Below are 16622 nucleotides of genomic sequence, written 5' to 3'. Positions count from 1 at the left end.
GCATGGTGATAAGCCAGGGAGGGAGGGTGCTGGGTCACAGAAATCTGAAGGCAAACTTTGTTTGAAACATGAGACGACTGTCAAACTGAATCACCGCAACAAGACAAGATGGTTTCATCAGCCGTATACGCTTTCTCGTATACTTGTTTTGCTATGCTCTTTTGTCATCTTGCTGCATTTGATAAGATGTTAGAGCTTCAACTGCAAACCCAAGAATGAAGTTTGCCAAAATATCTTTGCAGTTGCTCCGTCCATTATATTGCCCAGTTGTATCTGCAGAGCTAGTGACTGTTTAACACACTCATTTGACCTCAATTGATGTTTCTTGATTTAAAAAAAACAAACATATAAATATAAAAAATAAAAAAAAACCTTCTTTTGTTGTTGTGTATTTCTTAATCCACGATTATTATTCATTTTCCTTGAAGTTCCAAGTCAAAGGAATGACTTTTGGCCTATCAGCTAAAGTACAAAACCAAATGAAATGTTTTTATGGACTTTGCACTGAACAATTTAGATTTTTTCTTTTTCTTTTTAAGAGTCCTTTTTGAAATTAAAACACTCAATCACACCACTCAGCCACCAATGATGTATTTTGATTACCAAAATGATTTTTTTTTTGACGTTTCATAGCTGCTTAATTTAAAATCTGTTCACTCCAACTCTCCACCCAGATTCTAAGCTACACCGTCAAACGGTAACTGCACTCTTTTTTAGAGCCTTGGTTCTGCCTTCCTGGTGGAGTGTTTGTTGAAGTCCAGCTGAGGTTTAGCTGAGGTCAGGAGGGCATCGTGTGTGAAGGCTGGACGGAGCTGCTTTTTACCAAATGACGTCATCTTGGCACCGTCACGCGACTGCCTCCAGCAAACGGTGAGCGGTCTGTAACAGAATGTGAAGAGGTTGACGTGCGAATCAGCACCTCTAAGTCAGAGTACATGGCTGCTCCACGCAAAAAGAGGCGATGGGAGGGGGGGGGAGGGAATGTGACATTCACTGAGACAAGCGGCAGGAGTAATGCGGTCACTATATTGGGCAAGAGAACTGCAAGTCTAAACTCTAATATTCTTCACCGTGGTCTCGTGTGGACCAAGCTGAGAAGAAGACAAATGTAAGGATGCTATGAAGAGGGTCCGTTTCTTCAACTAACTGCCAAAATAGACCTGCTTTCAATTTGCAGTACCAGTATTCTGTACAAAACCAGGCTCAGAGAAAAAAAACAAAGATGTATTTGTCAGGTTTTGAAGAAACCATTCCAGAAATAAAAAGTTATCTGCTTCTCCTTTGGGAGATTATCATGGGCTTTGCTATTTTCCGTGTTTATTTCACTGGACCCAGGTCTTAAAGCCATGTCATCATTTTAAAGGCATGTTTCAAGAGATTTCTCTAAACAATTGAAGCTTTCAGAATTCAACTTACCATTTACTTATTTTATTGACACGGACTATAAGAAATGCCAACTGTACTTCGAAGGGCCCCGCGCAACCCAGACGTCACTTGCAGCAATGTGTATCGAATCTACTTATTAGTTGTATAGTATTTTAACTCGTTCACTCTGCCTGACGTCTTGTGTGGATGTTCACCAAATCGGACCATTTTCCTTGTCCCAACAATCCAACACTTGTTTTTTTGGATAAACAATAAATTAAATAGCCTATAAAGCGGTATAATGTTAGTCTCTTTCACCCTTTCATGCATACATTCACACACCAATGCAGTGGCTGTCGTTCAAACATCAGTCCATCGATTGGGTGCAGTTTGGGGTTAAAATGTATAAATATCTTGGAGAAAAAAAAGGGAATTTCAGGTCAACTCTTTGTCGATTGAAAGAAAAAGAAAATCAATACTGAGCTGCAGATGCCTTACATTTCAAAGATTCCGCACTTTAGGTGTTTGGTGGCTGTCAAGTGTATTTTGTTCCTGCAGTGTGTTGGCAGAAGCGATGGCGCTCCCTCCTGTGGGTTGTGGTTTCACCCTGTGGTCTGACTGCTGCTGTGTTCAGCCCCGTCTCAGTCTGTCAAACACAAGCGGTGGACACAGGACGAGAACTCTGAATGCACCCAAACATTCTGACACTCGCAGAGATCCAGATATCTAAAGGCAGGAATGAAAAAAAAATTAAAAATCCACATCGTTATTTTCTCCTACAGGTGACATTTCAATAGACATATCATTGTTGTTCCTCTGTTGTGGATTACAGATAAAAGGCTGGTGAGGACAAAAAGCAAGGCACTGTGGGTGGAATCAGTGAATTAAAAGAAAAGGGACAAATCCAATGCTCAAACAAAAATGAGGAAAGCAAAATCCCAAAAATAAATAAGGTTATAAAATGCGTTCAGGGATCGCACAAGACAGGAAAACAGAGCAAGCAAACAACACATGAAATGACAAAAAGCAAACGCGCACACAAACAGTTGAACCACACTGGGTCTGACTATTTCTCAAGAGGACTAGTATTGGCGGTGGAGGAGGTTAAGACATGTGTGATACTGATTTCCGTCGTCTTTGTTCCTTTCGCTGGCGGAACATGAGCTAGTCCACATTGAAACAGGAAATACTGGGGATGAATGGAAAACAAAGAGACGGAAAGAAACAAGAGGGAACACAAATACTAGAAAACAAGCATGACACGAAAAACAGAATTGTACACAGGAAAGGAAACTAAAACACTGATATCTGTTCAAGAAAGTAAAAACAATTGGGGGAAACGGACCGGGTGGCCAGAGGACAAGCAGGTAAGGGAGTGTAAAGTGTGCCAAGCTGGTTTGTGGTTGGATATATTTATTATTTGCCCAGTGTCCAAGCAAAAGATGTATATATGTCTATCATTTATTGCCTGATTAGCACAAAAGGAACGATCCAGTTATCAATGAAATATGGTAAATGGTAGGACCTGAAAGTTAAAGTCCGAAGACAAAGCGAAATCCCTTCTCTTCTGGAAGCTGTCAACGTACCTGATGGAATCTCATTAGTATGGGCTTCACAATAACGGTTTAGTGTCCCAAGCCACTCTAAATGCTATTTTAGAGGATTTTCCACCCTGACAAGAACAATACTCTGATGAGTCTATCAGGAAACTGCTCTACCCACCCACTCAAACAGCATCTCAGCGCAGAAAGAAGCAGCCTGTCTGTCTTAAACGTCTGCACAGTGTGGGAAAAGGATGGAGGGCTAGAGGAGGTTATAGAGGATCCTCTCTTTATTTATCCACCTGAGCACTATCAAGGCCCCCCCCCCCCTCCCTGGCTCCTTTGCACCTCCCAGAATAGACCAGCCCGGGTGAGCTGGTGGGCCTGATTACACCCTGCACATTTATCAGTTTCCAAGGCTATCATTATCCTCCCGGGGGAAGCTGTGAATCCACTCCGGCAGTTGACAGGTGCGGGGCAATTTTAAGATTATTTATAATGACGGCACCACCTCAGAATCCACCATCATTGGCAGCTGTCCTCGGGAATACGTTAGAACGACAAGCAGGCAGGCATAGACTTTTAATGACAGAGCACTTGAAAAAGCAAATAAAGAGAATGGGAGGTTGGGCTCCTCAGAAATAAAAGAACACAATAAATAAAGGCGACGATTCAGGCTGTTCCATTTTATCATTGGATAATGCAGATGCTTGAAGAAGCGATTATATATATATATGACAGCAAGTCCATCTTCAACCGTGAAGCGCCATGTGGAGTCTGACCAGGATCTCTCAATTAGGATACAGGATCAACCCATTGTGTTATCGCATCATGTACAAATGGAAACGGAAACCTCCGAAGTGCATTAAAAATGACGCTTAGCTTGGATTTATGTTTATGCCTTGTGGTATGACAAAGGTTTTACAGTTTACCCACAGCAATGCTCAGTCTAACCTGTTTGCGAATGTCACACTGGTCAGTCCATGAAAATGTATCTGCTACAGTAAATCTGTGATTCTCAGCGCTTTAGCAAGGAGTCACGTTGTGTCCGGTTGGATCCATTGGGCGGTAACTATAAGCAATAAGAGTTGTAAGTCTTGGAGTAATTTAAACTATCTTGGCATTCAGTGACAGCTGGTGGTAAAATTTCTTCGGTGGGGCTCTTCATCATTGTTCAAATTCAGCCAGCGTTGATTTAAATACACTGCGTTTAAAAACCACAATATTGCCTTTTTTTTTAGATTGAGAGAGGCCCCCAGTGATGAAATGTTTAATGTTTGAACAGATAGGGAGATAGAGAACACTTTAAGACACATTAAGATGACACTTGTATCAACCAATTTGTAAACAAATACAAGCAGATGCTGAATTAGTCCCTTTCATATCGAAACATTTCCAAGCATTAACAAACTGATGCACATTTGCAAAAATCTCAACACATTTCTTTGTTTTCTGTTTGAACCTGACCTGCAGCTTTTCAACCAGATTTCTCCTGTCAAAACAGATAAAGTAGAAAGAGCTGTAATGTTAATAATCAGGGACTCACTGCTTGTTGTCTCCATCACTACATCTGACTTTATCAGACTTTTTAAGTCTGTTGATGGGCAATTTAAAAAGGCACCATTGTTGTCATCATCCGTCTATTTGCACATGTGCGGAAAAACTGTTAATTGTGCATGCATACAGTTGCAGCATTTCAAATATTTTTTACATCAGACAGGTGACATTTGGATCTAGTGCTGATCCATTAGCAAAATCAATTATTATAGATACACCTAATAAAAAAAAAAGTGAACAACCTGCCAAAAGGACTAACACACTCCCACCTTCATTCTTTGTGGTCTAAGAACTGAGCACAATCTTCTACCACCAGTGAGGTCGTCACACCACTGAGAGATTTACTAGAAGAAAACCCCAAACAGTTTATGAATTAATCAGAAATTTCTCCTTTTAGTTTTGGAGAGTTCTCGGTAAAAAAGGACGAGAAAACACTTGGATATAAATCATTGTCTGTATGAGTTATAAATCACATCTTGTGCACATTTGAACCTTCAGTTATTTAAACAAGCAACATGCCATGTAATCAAAAACTGAATATTGGACAAATGTGGACTTTCAGATGGTATTTTTGAGGGAAGATTCAAATCGGCCACATTAACATGTTTTCTGTCATCAAACCCGGCGTCCCATCGGAGTTGCATGAATGCGTACGTTTGTGAATAATCTCCATCTTTACATCAGCAGGAAGTCAGGTCTTCAAAGAGTTAAACCAAAACCACACGGACAAACAGTAATTACCTTTAGGACATTTTACATTTCAACACAGGGAACTCCAGCTAACACTTTGAACAGAAGCATCATTAAAAAACGAAATTACAGAAACTTTTTTCTGCAGACATCTTACCCGTTTGCTTTATGGTCAGGAGGTGAGTTTCTGATGACTCATGGGAGATGCTTGTCATCAAGGGGCTTATTTTCATTCAACGCTCTTTCAAGGTTATAAATACTTGTTCCAGACAGACATATCTGGGAGGGCTGGAGAAGATCACATCAGTCAGACTGCAGGGGAGAGACCACCTGGGAGAGGAGAGGAATAGAGTGTGCGTGCATGTTTTACAGCTGCACTCTTAAAAGGGAGGGTCTGTTATGCATATTATATAAGGTTAAAGAGTTAAGTGTTCATATTAAGTGTGAGATAATGAGGTAACTGCATGTTAAAGTACCTCTGCTGAGGACGAAGCTCAAACTGAAGCTGATGTTGTCTTGTCACCGACTTCAGCTGCTTCAGACATGGCATCAATCAAAGAGCCATGTCAAAAAGAAAAACAGCAACCGCTCAATGCTGCATCCCAGCATGCATTGTGCCGCTGACAGCACAGCTGAGGTGTTGGATGTCAGTCAGGCACGGTTTGGTGAGGTGACCTTGAGCCAACTTACCAGATTAGACAATGGCGCATTGATACTTTATTGGGAAATTTCTGACCAATCACAATTTTCGGAAACCACAAGAGGAATAAACCGGGAAATGTGTTCTCTTTTGAATTGCTGTGAGTAAAGACTGAATTTTTTTTTTTTGTCAAAGTTTTGGTTTGGGAGTTCTTTCAGCTTGTTCTGGACACATCATCTGGGCAAAATCTTTTTTTTTCTTTGCAGGGTGCTTCAAAACTATTGTGTGCCTGTTGGGAATTGAACACATTTCTAACTCTGCTGCATTATTACAGAATCCGAGCTTGGTTACGACTGAATTATGAAAATCTGAAAATGCATGAACATTTCAAACATAATTTAAATTTTTTTCGAATAGCAATTAAAAAGTGGGTTAGGCAGCCATGGGCTCAGTTCTTCAGTCATTCATTCAAACCCAGCTAACTATGGGTGAGATGGACAGTGAGCTCCACCTCCAGGTCTGCGTGGCTCTGGATCCTGTCTGCTCATAGCCGTTGGCTTCTGTTGTGGCCTTCGGCCCCATGTACCTGTCTTTCTCTAAGTTCTTCCTGTGGTGCTCTCTTTAGTTGGGGGTGTGGCTCTCCCTGGGCTACCCGTTCAAATCTGTAACTGACAAATGTAGCATTTATATCATTGCCAAGGTTACTATCTACTCTTTCGTGCGGGCCAGAATCCTCCCTGAACTCGTTCTCTCCTTCTGTGTGTTATGCCTGGAAATTTTGGGCAGTTTTCAATAAATACAGCAGCAGGAGGAGAATCCAGGCTCCTCTTGTAGTATTGAAGGTTTTTCTGGTGGTGCTGTAACAGCATTCTGTTGTCATACTGTATCACTTATGGTCTAGGAAATATAGTACTTTAATTCTCTATGAATTTATGGTTTATTTTTGAGTCTATTAGTGTATTTCTTTCCCGACACTGCTGACAAAAAAAATGGCGACATGGTCTGCTCGCTCACCATAGTGGGTGGATGGATGGATGGATGGATGGATGGCTATGTTTTACGATGAGATTTAAAAGATTCAAGGGATTGAATGATTCTGATGTTAGGTGGGAAGGAGTTACAGCGGTGGGGGGCTGAGTGGCTGAAGGCTCCTTTGGACAGTGAAGCTGAGAGATGAGTAATAAAATAAACACAATTTTGAAATGTTTTGCGCTTTCAACATCGTGTCAAATATCTGTTTGGCTGATTTTAAAAAATGGTTTCTTGTGTGTATGCTTGTGTTTGAAATGAACACTTTCACTTCATTCGGAGGTGCCCTCAGGCCACAGGGCAGGTTTCATCTCTCTATTAAATGTCTCAATGCAGTTCTTGTTGTGAACAGGGCCCCGCCATCTTCCCAAGTGAGATCATGACATTGATGTATTAGGATCAGTGCGAGTGTAAATTCTGACCAGTCAAACACTTCTGTGCCATCTATTTAAAGCAGCAAGGGGTGGAAAAAAAATCCTAGGATAGACAGGCTCCACATAACAGGTTTACTGTCATCTTATGTGAATATTTTACACATCTCCGATGACTGTGCTCATGTTTTGCTCCACACAATTACCTCAATGGAATTTTTAGACATCACAGTTGGTGTGCAACCAATGGAATACAAACACTGAATATGTATTTCATCCTTTTTTTAGCTGACATGATTACAGAACTGAGGGCTTTTGTTTCCGTGTAAAAAAGCTTGGAATCCTCCACTTTAGTGATCCCGCCAGAGGAGTTGATCAGTGAACGATACGTTAAACAGGTTTTAAATCCAAGGGTACTTACTGCAGCCCAAACCATGGAGGACATATAGATATTAACCTGTTTGCAGTGATAATCAACCATATCCCACACACCACAGCTATCATTACATCACAATATTCCCAGCATACCCCCTCTGTCTTATCACTGCGGTATCTATTTTCAGGGGGATGATGTTGTGCTTTGGGCTGTCACACAGCAGCAGCATATTGCTTTCAGCAGTGCCTCCGTCTTTTTCAGCTGAAGTGTGAAACGGATTTCTCCATCCTCGGCAAAGCTCTTCCATCTGGATTCCTGTTCAAGACTGCTTGATTGTCACGCTACATCAGACACCACAGATAAGCTGTTACTTCAATAGAGACATGTGTCACACCGCTCATCATATTTGAAAAAGGTCAACACAAAACAAGGATTAAGGATAACATATTCTTCTTTTCTGCAATGTGGCAGCTGTGTTTCTGAGCGCAGAAATAAACTGGGGTTGCAAATCTTCTGAGGCCAAAAGCTGTCAAGTGTATCACAGCACAAGTTCAGTTTGGAGCAGCGTGTAAACGTTATCCGTGGATTTGTTCTTGGCTTACATTTTGATATGACTGAGCAATGCTAGTGTGTAACTCCCATTCACCAGAAGTCCAGTTCATTGGGCTGTATTCAGAAAGCTTACGAATAAGAATTGGACTCAAATGAGTGCAGTTTTCGACCAACGTTTCAAGTTGTAATTTTTGTGATTCAGATACTTGGTTTAAAACTATTCCACGAAGACAACAGACGGACAGATGATATGGAAATTAACGTTCCTATAACAGGCAGATTACTTCGGAGAGATGAGACAGCAGGGGGACCCTCTGAAGATCCCATCACAGGTGTTTTCATTCTTTCTAACTCATCGAACTTTTACAAGTTCTGATTGACCTGAAACTGGCAGAAAACAGGTGAAATTATCCAAATCAACCAGAAAATCTAGTATCTGTCGATACAGTCCTGAAAAAGCTTTGTTGAGAGCATATCAAGGAATAGAACATATTCCTAAATGACATCAGTCACAAATTCTTCATGTCTTCTCTATATTTAACACGATGTTTGAGATTAAAACAGAATTGTGCCTTTATCCATCCCAAATGATCCCTCAAACCCATTCAGTTCTGAAGAGAAGAGAAGAAACTTACACCCATAAATCACTTCATGTTTCATGGTAGTAACTCACTGATTCACAATTCACTGTCATAATGATGAGATGAGGATACACTCAAATGTAAAGATAGATTGCTCGCCGCGCCATACCTCTTTAACTCGAATTTAACATATAAATCATTCGGTTTGAACGAGAGGATATGTTCTATGAATGCGAGTTAATGTAATAACCTCTGAAGCCTACGGTCGTGGAGACAGAGGTAAATCTGTGGGTGGGTGTGTGTGTGTGCGGATTACATCACACAATTTCATCTCCCCAATCCAAAATCAATACCAAGAAAATAAACTCCCAATCTACTTTCCAAATGGCAAACAAGAAAGAAACGGGGAATTAAATGCAAGTGGAGTCCCTGCTGCAGGACTCCCCAGAGAGGAACTTTTCATTTCTATAATGCTCCTTAAAAGTAGTCGGTAGTGGTAGTGAAATATCTAAACAAACTCATGGTGATGTATTCTGCAGACACTCGGGACAAACTTTCTCCACAAGCATTGAAGATACATTTACAAGCAAACTGTTATTACCCACTTGAACCTTAATGTCCCCACTTCCCATTGCATTTCACCCTAAACTGATTCAGAGCTTCCAAACGACTGCTCTAAACATTACGGTGGGTGCTTTCTTCGTGGCAAGCTTCCATGGAAGGTGCTGCATTCCTTCTGTTTGAAACAATTTCTACACCAATGTTTTTGTAGCGGGCAAAATGCCAACGCTCACTGAAAAAAGTAGCTCATGTGCTTGCCGCCCATTTTGCCATGCTTCGTTGATTTGAATAAGCATTACTTTTTGGATACTCGTCCTAAATCCTGAAATATGCCCTTTGTTTTTATGGCGCTTCATTTTATATTTTCATTTCCGTCATCAGCTGGCACTGGTAACCCTGCTGGTACACCACCAGTCATGTAATGGGTTGTGGTGTTGAAGGGTTGTCTGTCTGCTCACAATCCAGTATGATTTTTATTTTTTACCTCTGTTGGTCCAGTGTCAGTTATACTCTCATCTTACCAAGTTGCTGTTTTCTCTTGTTTTTGAAGATGGTGCAATATGCGGGACAGTTTGTCACAAAATAATGTATTGTCTCCACTAAGCCTGCCTTACTATATGTAACTAGTGTAACTAGTTAAAGTACTTTTTGGTTTTCCTTCATGTGAACTATATTTGGATTTAGCTTTCATTGTTTACTGAAGTTTCACATGAAGTCAGTCCTTGAGGAAACCAATACAATGGAGAATGAGGACATTCAAGAGTCAAAACCAGGTTATAACAGACATGGATTTTGAAAGGTTGGGAGGGACACAAGACAGTACAGTAACACAGAGCATAAGGAGACCAACTGACAACTGACGAGAGTGAGAATGGCACATTATATTCTATTTTCCCTCCTCATAAATCCTTTCCATAGTGGACACTGTCATCTACCAACATTGACTTGATAGACTCATGACCAAGATCCCAACCGTTTCCAAACTTTCCTTCAAGCTGTTAAACTTCTATTTTGTACCTCAATGCGAATTTGACTTGTGCCATCCCTGGTAAATATAGCACATATGTCTCCATTTGCTGAGAGGCACACGTCCTTTCTCTTGTTGAGTTCATTTTATGAACCTCAGATTTACTTATTTCTTTCAATGAGTTCACATTTACTCTGGATATGTTACAATTTCTTATGCTGTCTTCTTTCTTTATTTTCCCAGTCTTTTTTTCCCCTCCTATGAACTCATCTGATGATATTGATCAAGTTTCCACCTTCTGACCATTCCCTTGACCTAACAGCACTAACACTGGACCCAAGTGGATATGATTAACAGCAATTTTCACTTGTTCGATCACCCTAACCTTAAAGCCTGTCCTAAGCAGAATCGATTAACCTCAACATGGTATGATATGTGAATCGATGCGCTTTAATGTGAACTGTTGGCTCTGGTCCCAAAAAAAGAGTCAAAAGATGCACTGACGTGACTGGATGTGAATGAGGAAATATCAGTGGTATCTAAGCCAAGACAAGCCATTTCAGCAGGCTACATTCTAATAACCTGCCCCTGGCTGTGAGTGAGGCGGGTGAAAGAGGAAGCCAAGCAGCCTCTTAATCCCAGTTTGGCTCTTTTGATTCTGTCAGGGAACGTTTCCTGCAGTCTCTGATAGCCTGACAAGTGGTGCAAATCAAATGTCCAGGGTTCACTGATCCTCTGTGAACAGTGTGTTTGTAGAAACCGTATCTCCATGTGAAACTGTAGCTGGCAAAATCTTGTTTTTATAGGTCATTATGTAGTTTTCAATTACCCCCAAGCCCCACAGGATTGGACTTATTTCCTGAATTTAATATTTGGCCTGACTTTGGCTATTATTTTACAGCCTGTGGAATGAAATGTCCTACAGTCATGTTTCCAAACCCTGTGCCAAAAGACAGAATCACACGTTTCTCCTATGCGAGCAGTTTCCATACCTTTAAGACAAAACCACTGTGACTGTAGCTCCAGATGGGATGATTTAACATTTCCTCCTTTATAATACAAGTTTTTTGTTTTGATGATACACATTTGGTTCTGAAGAATAATCATACTCTTAGTTAAGAGTATGTACATTACTTTCAATATAATGAATCCCAAAACTAAGAGTTATGATTGTCAGAGTATTAAGTATTAAGCTGCTAAATTCCACAAATCCATACACACGCGTCCGGTCAGTATTTACCTAAACTGCAGGGAAAACACCAAGAAACAGACAACCATATATTCTCTCATTTCTTCCAGTCAAGTAACAGAAGCCAATTCACCTGATGTGCACTGTGGAAGGAAGCCAGTGTACCTCGAGAAAACTTGAAAAGGCCAAGGCTGAAATGAACCTGGTAATAACCTCACTGTAACGTGAGAAAGCAAACCACTATACAATACACATGACTGTGTGATGCAACGGGATATAAAATCTATGAGAAGCCGAAACCGAAAATGTCTGCCGCCGCATCAGAGGAAAAAAAAATGGTGAGTAAAGACACGCAATTGCTTCTTAGTTAAACAGAGAAAGCTAATGTTATTAGTATTACTACGTGTATGCCATTATGTTACAGGCGATGGTGCCACTTCCTCCAACAACTTCATTGCAGTTCTGAGAAAAATACTTGATATGCCTTCTGTCACCTATTTTTAATGCAAATCATTTACATCAAGTACTTCAGCAAAACGTATATTTGTTCACCATCCAAGACAGTGATACCGTTATTGGTGATATTAAGTATTTGCTTCTTTTTTTTTTTTTTTTTTTGAAAACTGGAGTTTCCCAAAAAAAAAACAGGCAAGAAATATATATATAAAAAAAAATTCAGATCTATTTTTTTTTCAATTGTGGGGATCTTCCAAGATGTCCAATATATAAATGTGAGGTTTATAAAGTAGCAATCTTAAGCGATGAGGCAAGATGCAAAGGTTTACCATTTTTCTCATAACAGTAAAGCCAAGTAGTAAAAATCCAATGCGTATCCATTTACTTTTCATTAAATTGATCCATTGGCTTGCTGGAGCCAAATGATCTAGCTTTTCAAAAACCAATAACTGCAAAAATAGCTAACCACTAATCAACTGGAAATTGCAAAAAACCCGAGGGGTCATACTAAGAATGCGTAGTGGTTCAACACTGGACAAAAAGAACTCGCCAAAGTTCCATATCCTATAACTTAAAGCCTGGATTTCATTGACTGATGCCATACAAATGAGAGAAAAACATTTTTTTTTAAAAGGGTGAACAAATGGACAGAGCAGTTCCTCTCCCCTTCAGATTATCGAGAGGACCTTCACCGGGTAAACAGAATGACAGATTAATTCAGATATACCCATGCACATTTCTTTGCACTTTTTGAGCAATCAGGACTAACCTCAGATAATCCACACAATCACAGGGAGAACATGCAAACGCTGCACAGAGTAGATCTCAAGCCTATAATTAAAACCCTCTTTGCTCTGACACAAGAATGGTCGACTCTACAAACAATTACCAAGAATCAGACAAGAATCTTTGTAGTAAAACACAAATGTCATTGAAAAAATGTGAAGAATAATAGAAGAGACCATGATTTCTGCTCACAATAGAAACAATATGAAAACAAGCACAATCAGAGATTTCTGTCGTCCGCCAAAGGTTGACCTACACTCAGGGGAAAAGAAAAAAAAAAAAGTTTCCGGATCGCCTCCAAAATCTAATGGAATCTTCCGTCGTCTGATATCTATCTGTGGTGGAAATTTCAACAAATTCCTTGCTTGCAGTAGTTTTGTTGTAAACTAACGGGCATACAGACAAACAAATATTCGCCGATGATTCTATCACGTTCTTGTTCGATGTATTGATGTTCACTGAATGCTCACATCCGGATCTTAAGACTGTGCAAAGGGGAACAAAATGCTGAGCAAGCGTCTTAGTTTCACATTGACACCGTGGAAGGTTTCCTGTTTGGTGTCCATGGAGCTGAAAGAATTTGTGCACCTTTGTGCAAGCTGCCGGGTTTAAAACCAAGTGCAGTGAGACGGCGCGATGCTTTGTGGTCGTTCAATTGATCAAATAGAAATCTGGTTTCTCTAACAATTGCATGCACAAATATCTGTGTTTATAATATCCAGTAAACACACTTTCATGACCTAGTTATCAACAAGAGTATGACCTCAGGGTCATTTAATTGTCGCCCAGTATTATAATAGTTGCATAGAAATGGTGTGCATTCCAAATCGCAAGGTCTCTCCCCGACCATACGTCTAACTCATCTGTTATAACATGAAATCCCAGCATTACTTGACCACCACATGAAATATGGAGCTGTACACTGGTTAAACATCTTCTATCATTATTAGCAGACCTGAATAATGGTCAGGACCTGATAAAACTAGTTTCCTTACACCACCTTAGTCCCATTTTGTAAAAGCCTCAGTGGCGTTAAGAAGCTTTAGAGGCTTGGCAAGCGTCATTTTTCTTCATCGGCATCCACCTGGCTTATATTTATCTGGAGAACGTTGGAGGTGGAGCCATTAATCATCTTTTTTTCTGTCGAGCAGATGAAGCATTTAGATTGCAAATGTCTTTGAGGTTCCTGTGCCAGCTGAAAGCATGTTCATCATTATCAGCCTTCAGAGAGCAGGAACTGCCTCAGCAGCCGGGTTTTAAGCAAACAGAACAGTAGCGGAGCGCCGCAATCTGAATCTTTTCCACGGCTCGCTGTGACATCTACAGCAGAGGTGGATGGGAATCGCATCGCTATAATGGGGTGTGCTTGCATGAGATACATGAGAGAGATTAGGACATAGAACAAAGCTTCTCACTCTAATGAGATAATGTGTGAAAGAAAAAAACCTCTCATGGTCTTTCAGCAGTGCGTTGTGATTGATTCTAGACACAGTTTTAAATCTTTTGTCATCTCTTTAAAGGCTTTTCTCCTCCCAAATGGTGCTTTGTCAGCTTTAAAAGTCTCCTAAACCACAGCAGAGGCCAGCAATCACCTAATGCAGCACTCTGTAGACTGACGCAGACAGCCGTTGTGATAATTGGGTAGGAAGACAAAAGGACTTCTTTTCCATCTGTGTCTTCGTTTTTGTTCAGTTTGATCTCATCATATTCTATTGCTGCACAACAATCTATTGATATGTGTCTTTAAAGGTAATTACTGTTTCTCGTATGATCTGAAATGTGAATATTTGTAGTTCATTTCCTACTTTATGATAATAACTCAAATATATTTGGGTTGTAGACGCTTCATTTGGGGAAAAACAAGGCATTTTAGCATTTTGTGTCTTCACAGCAATGTCAAATTTATTTATTTTTTTATCAAAAACTGATTCTATCATAAGTGTCGTTTCTTTGGTAAAAAGCATTTATTGATTTCAGGCAGTATATACACTCACGTACAGCCTACGTGAATGTATTTTAGTGCTTCTTGATCTAAACTTTTCCATTAATGTGAATTATTTATGTGAGACCTCAAAGTCTGACGCTTTCATTCAGTTGCCATCGTTTACACAGGATCACCTCAGAAGGCATTGCAACTTTCTGTGTAGAGTATTACCCCATAGTTTTCACAATGCCTTTCCTGAAGCGATGATTTAAATTTTGTCAGATATGTTACGTTGCTCTAATGGAAGCTTACAGATATAGACCCAAAGAATAGAACTATTCGTTGAGGCAGTGGGAAGGCAGTGTTGACACTAGAAAGAAAGAAATTGTGGAAAAGTGGTTTTCTGGCCGTTACCGGCTTGTGAGACCTCCGCTGCATTCAACATAGGCCCCAATTGTGCCTCCTTTGCAATATCAATGTCATTGCTACCCCCTGATGGTATGGATGGCATTGCCAAATGCTCATTCCAGCACACAAGATGCTTGGAATTATAAAGTGACCGTTTTGGGGGTTCACAAATCTGTTTTTGCACAAATGTAGAGAATTTGTGAGCCTTCAGGGCATCGTCGGGGCGTAAGCCAATCTTGGTTTACAATAGCCGATGGACAGTCTACATGCTGGACAAGTCGCCAGCCCATCTGCAAACACAGACAAAAAAAATATGTATTTAGATACATCAAATATGCATTCCTCGAGCCTGTGGAAGGGAACCCGAAAAATTGAAATCCCATACATGGATAGGGAGAACATGTAGCAATACCATGAAGTCCAGATCCAGACGTGTGAAGAAAGTTTTGTTTGGTCAGGTTATTGTGCATACAGTAGCAGACGTTCCTCACCGTAGTTCACAGTTCATTAGGGAATTTTACATTCAAAGCTTCGTGCGAGACGTGGAAAACACTCAAATAGCACGAGTGATTTTACCATCGAATCATAAAATGTTACTTGGAAACCAAATTCATCACATTTCTCTTTGGAATGATGAGGCTAGATGTTGTTTTTTCTTCTCTGTCAGATTGGTGCATTAGTACAATAAGCTCACATTAGCTTCATGAGCCGATCAGTTTGTTATTATGAATAAAGAATGTATCATTTAAATACATGACAAAATTAGGAATACACAAGTTAAAAATTAATGATTTTTCTCATTTTAATTTTAATTAATGAGGTTTTAGTTTGAAGACTTTAAACAATTGGGAGCCACTGCTGCCTTAAAAATAATCCACAGAAGGTCTACCTCCAAAACATCAGTCAGTTTAGCGACTGCTGAGACCGTCAAATGGGACTTGATCACTTTTCAAGTACACGGAGGGAACGCACACCGTGCCCGAAAAAAAAACCCCCACACCCGGATATGACGAGAAGCTATGCGGGAAAATTCTAGGAAACTAATGATTTATTTATCCTCTTTTGGTGCAGTTTTGGAAGAAAAGGAAAGATACCATCCAGCTGGCACAGGCTGTGAATCTCATTTTGTACGGGAGCGATCCATTCACTCAGGCAAACACAGCAGCGCATGTTTTTTTTCAAAATGAATGTTTCTTTTGAAAGTTTACTCATTCCAGACTGGTTGTCACCGTCATCGCTGTGTCCGTTATTACTAAACGCCTTGATGAAACTCCTGTCACTAAATTAATTGCTGAGACACTGATCATGAGTTTTCCGGTGTCTCAAACGAAATCAAACTACTGCTGAACAAAACGGTTCTTTTAAATTATTTAGACATTTGTGATGGAGACATTTATAATGCATGTTTTGTTTTGTCAAATGAAGCCATTCGCATCTGTAGTCAACATTGAATCTTAAAAATATTCCTGGCAGAAAAAAGTCATAATAATAATTTAAATGAAGCAACACTACCTGTCTACGGCAAATTTCAACTCTCAGGCTTGAAGCATAAAAAAATAAGGCTATATTCATGGGGCTTCTTCCCAAGTGCTTTGACAATGCACTCATATTGACCCTGTGCATTCATCG

This window comes from Lipophrys pholis, assembly GCF_963383615.2.
Source record: "Lipophrys pholis genome assembly, chromosome: 14".
NCBI classification, from domain to species: domain Eukaryota; kingdom Metazoa; phylum Chordata; class Actinopteri; order Blenniiformes; family Blenniidae; genus Lipophrys; species Lipophrys pholis.
The sequence above is the reverse complement of the archived record's forward strand: the minus strand, read 5'-3'. Positions refer to the sequence as shown.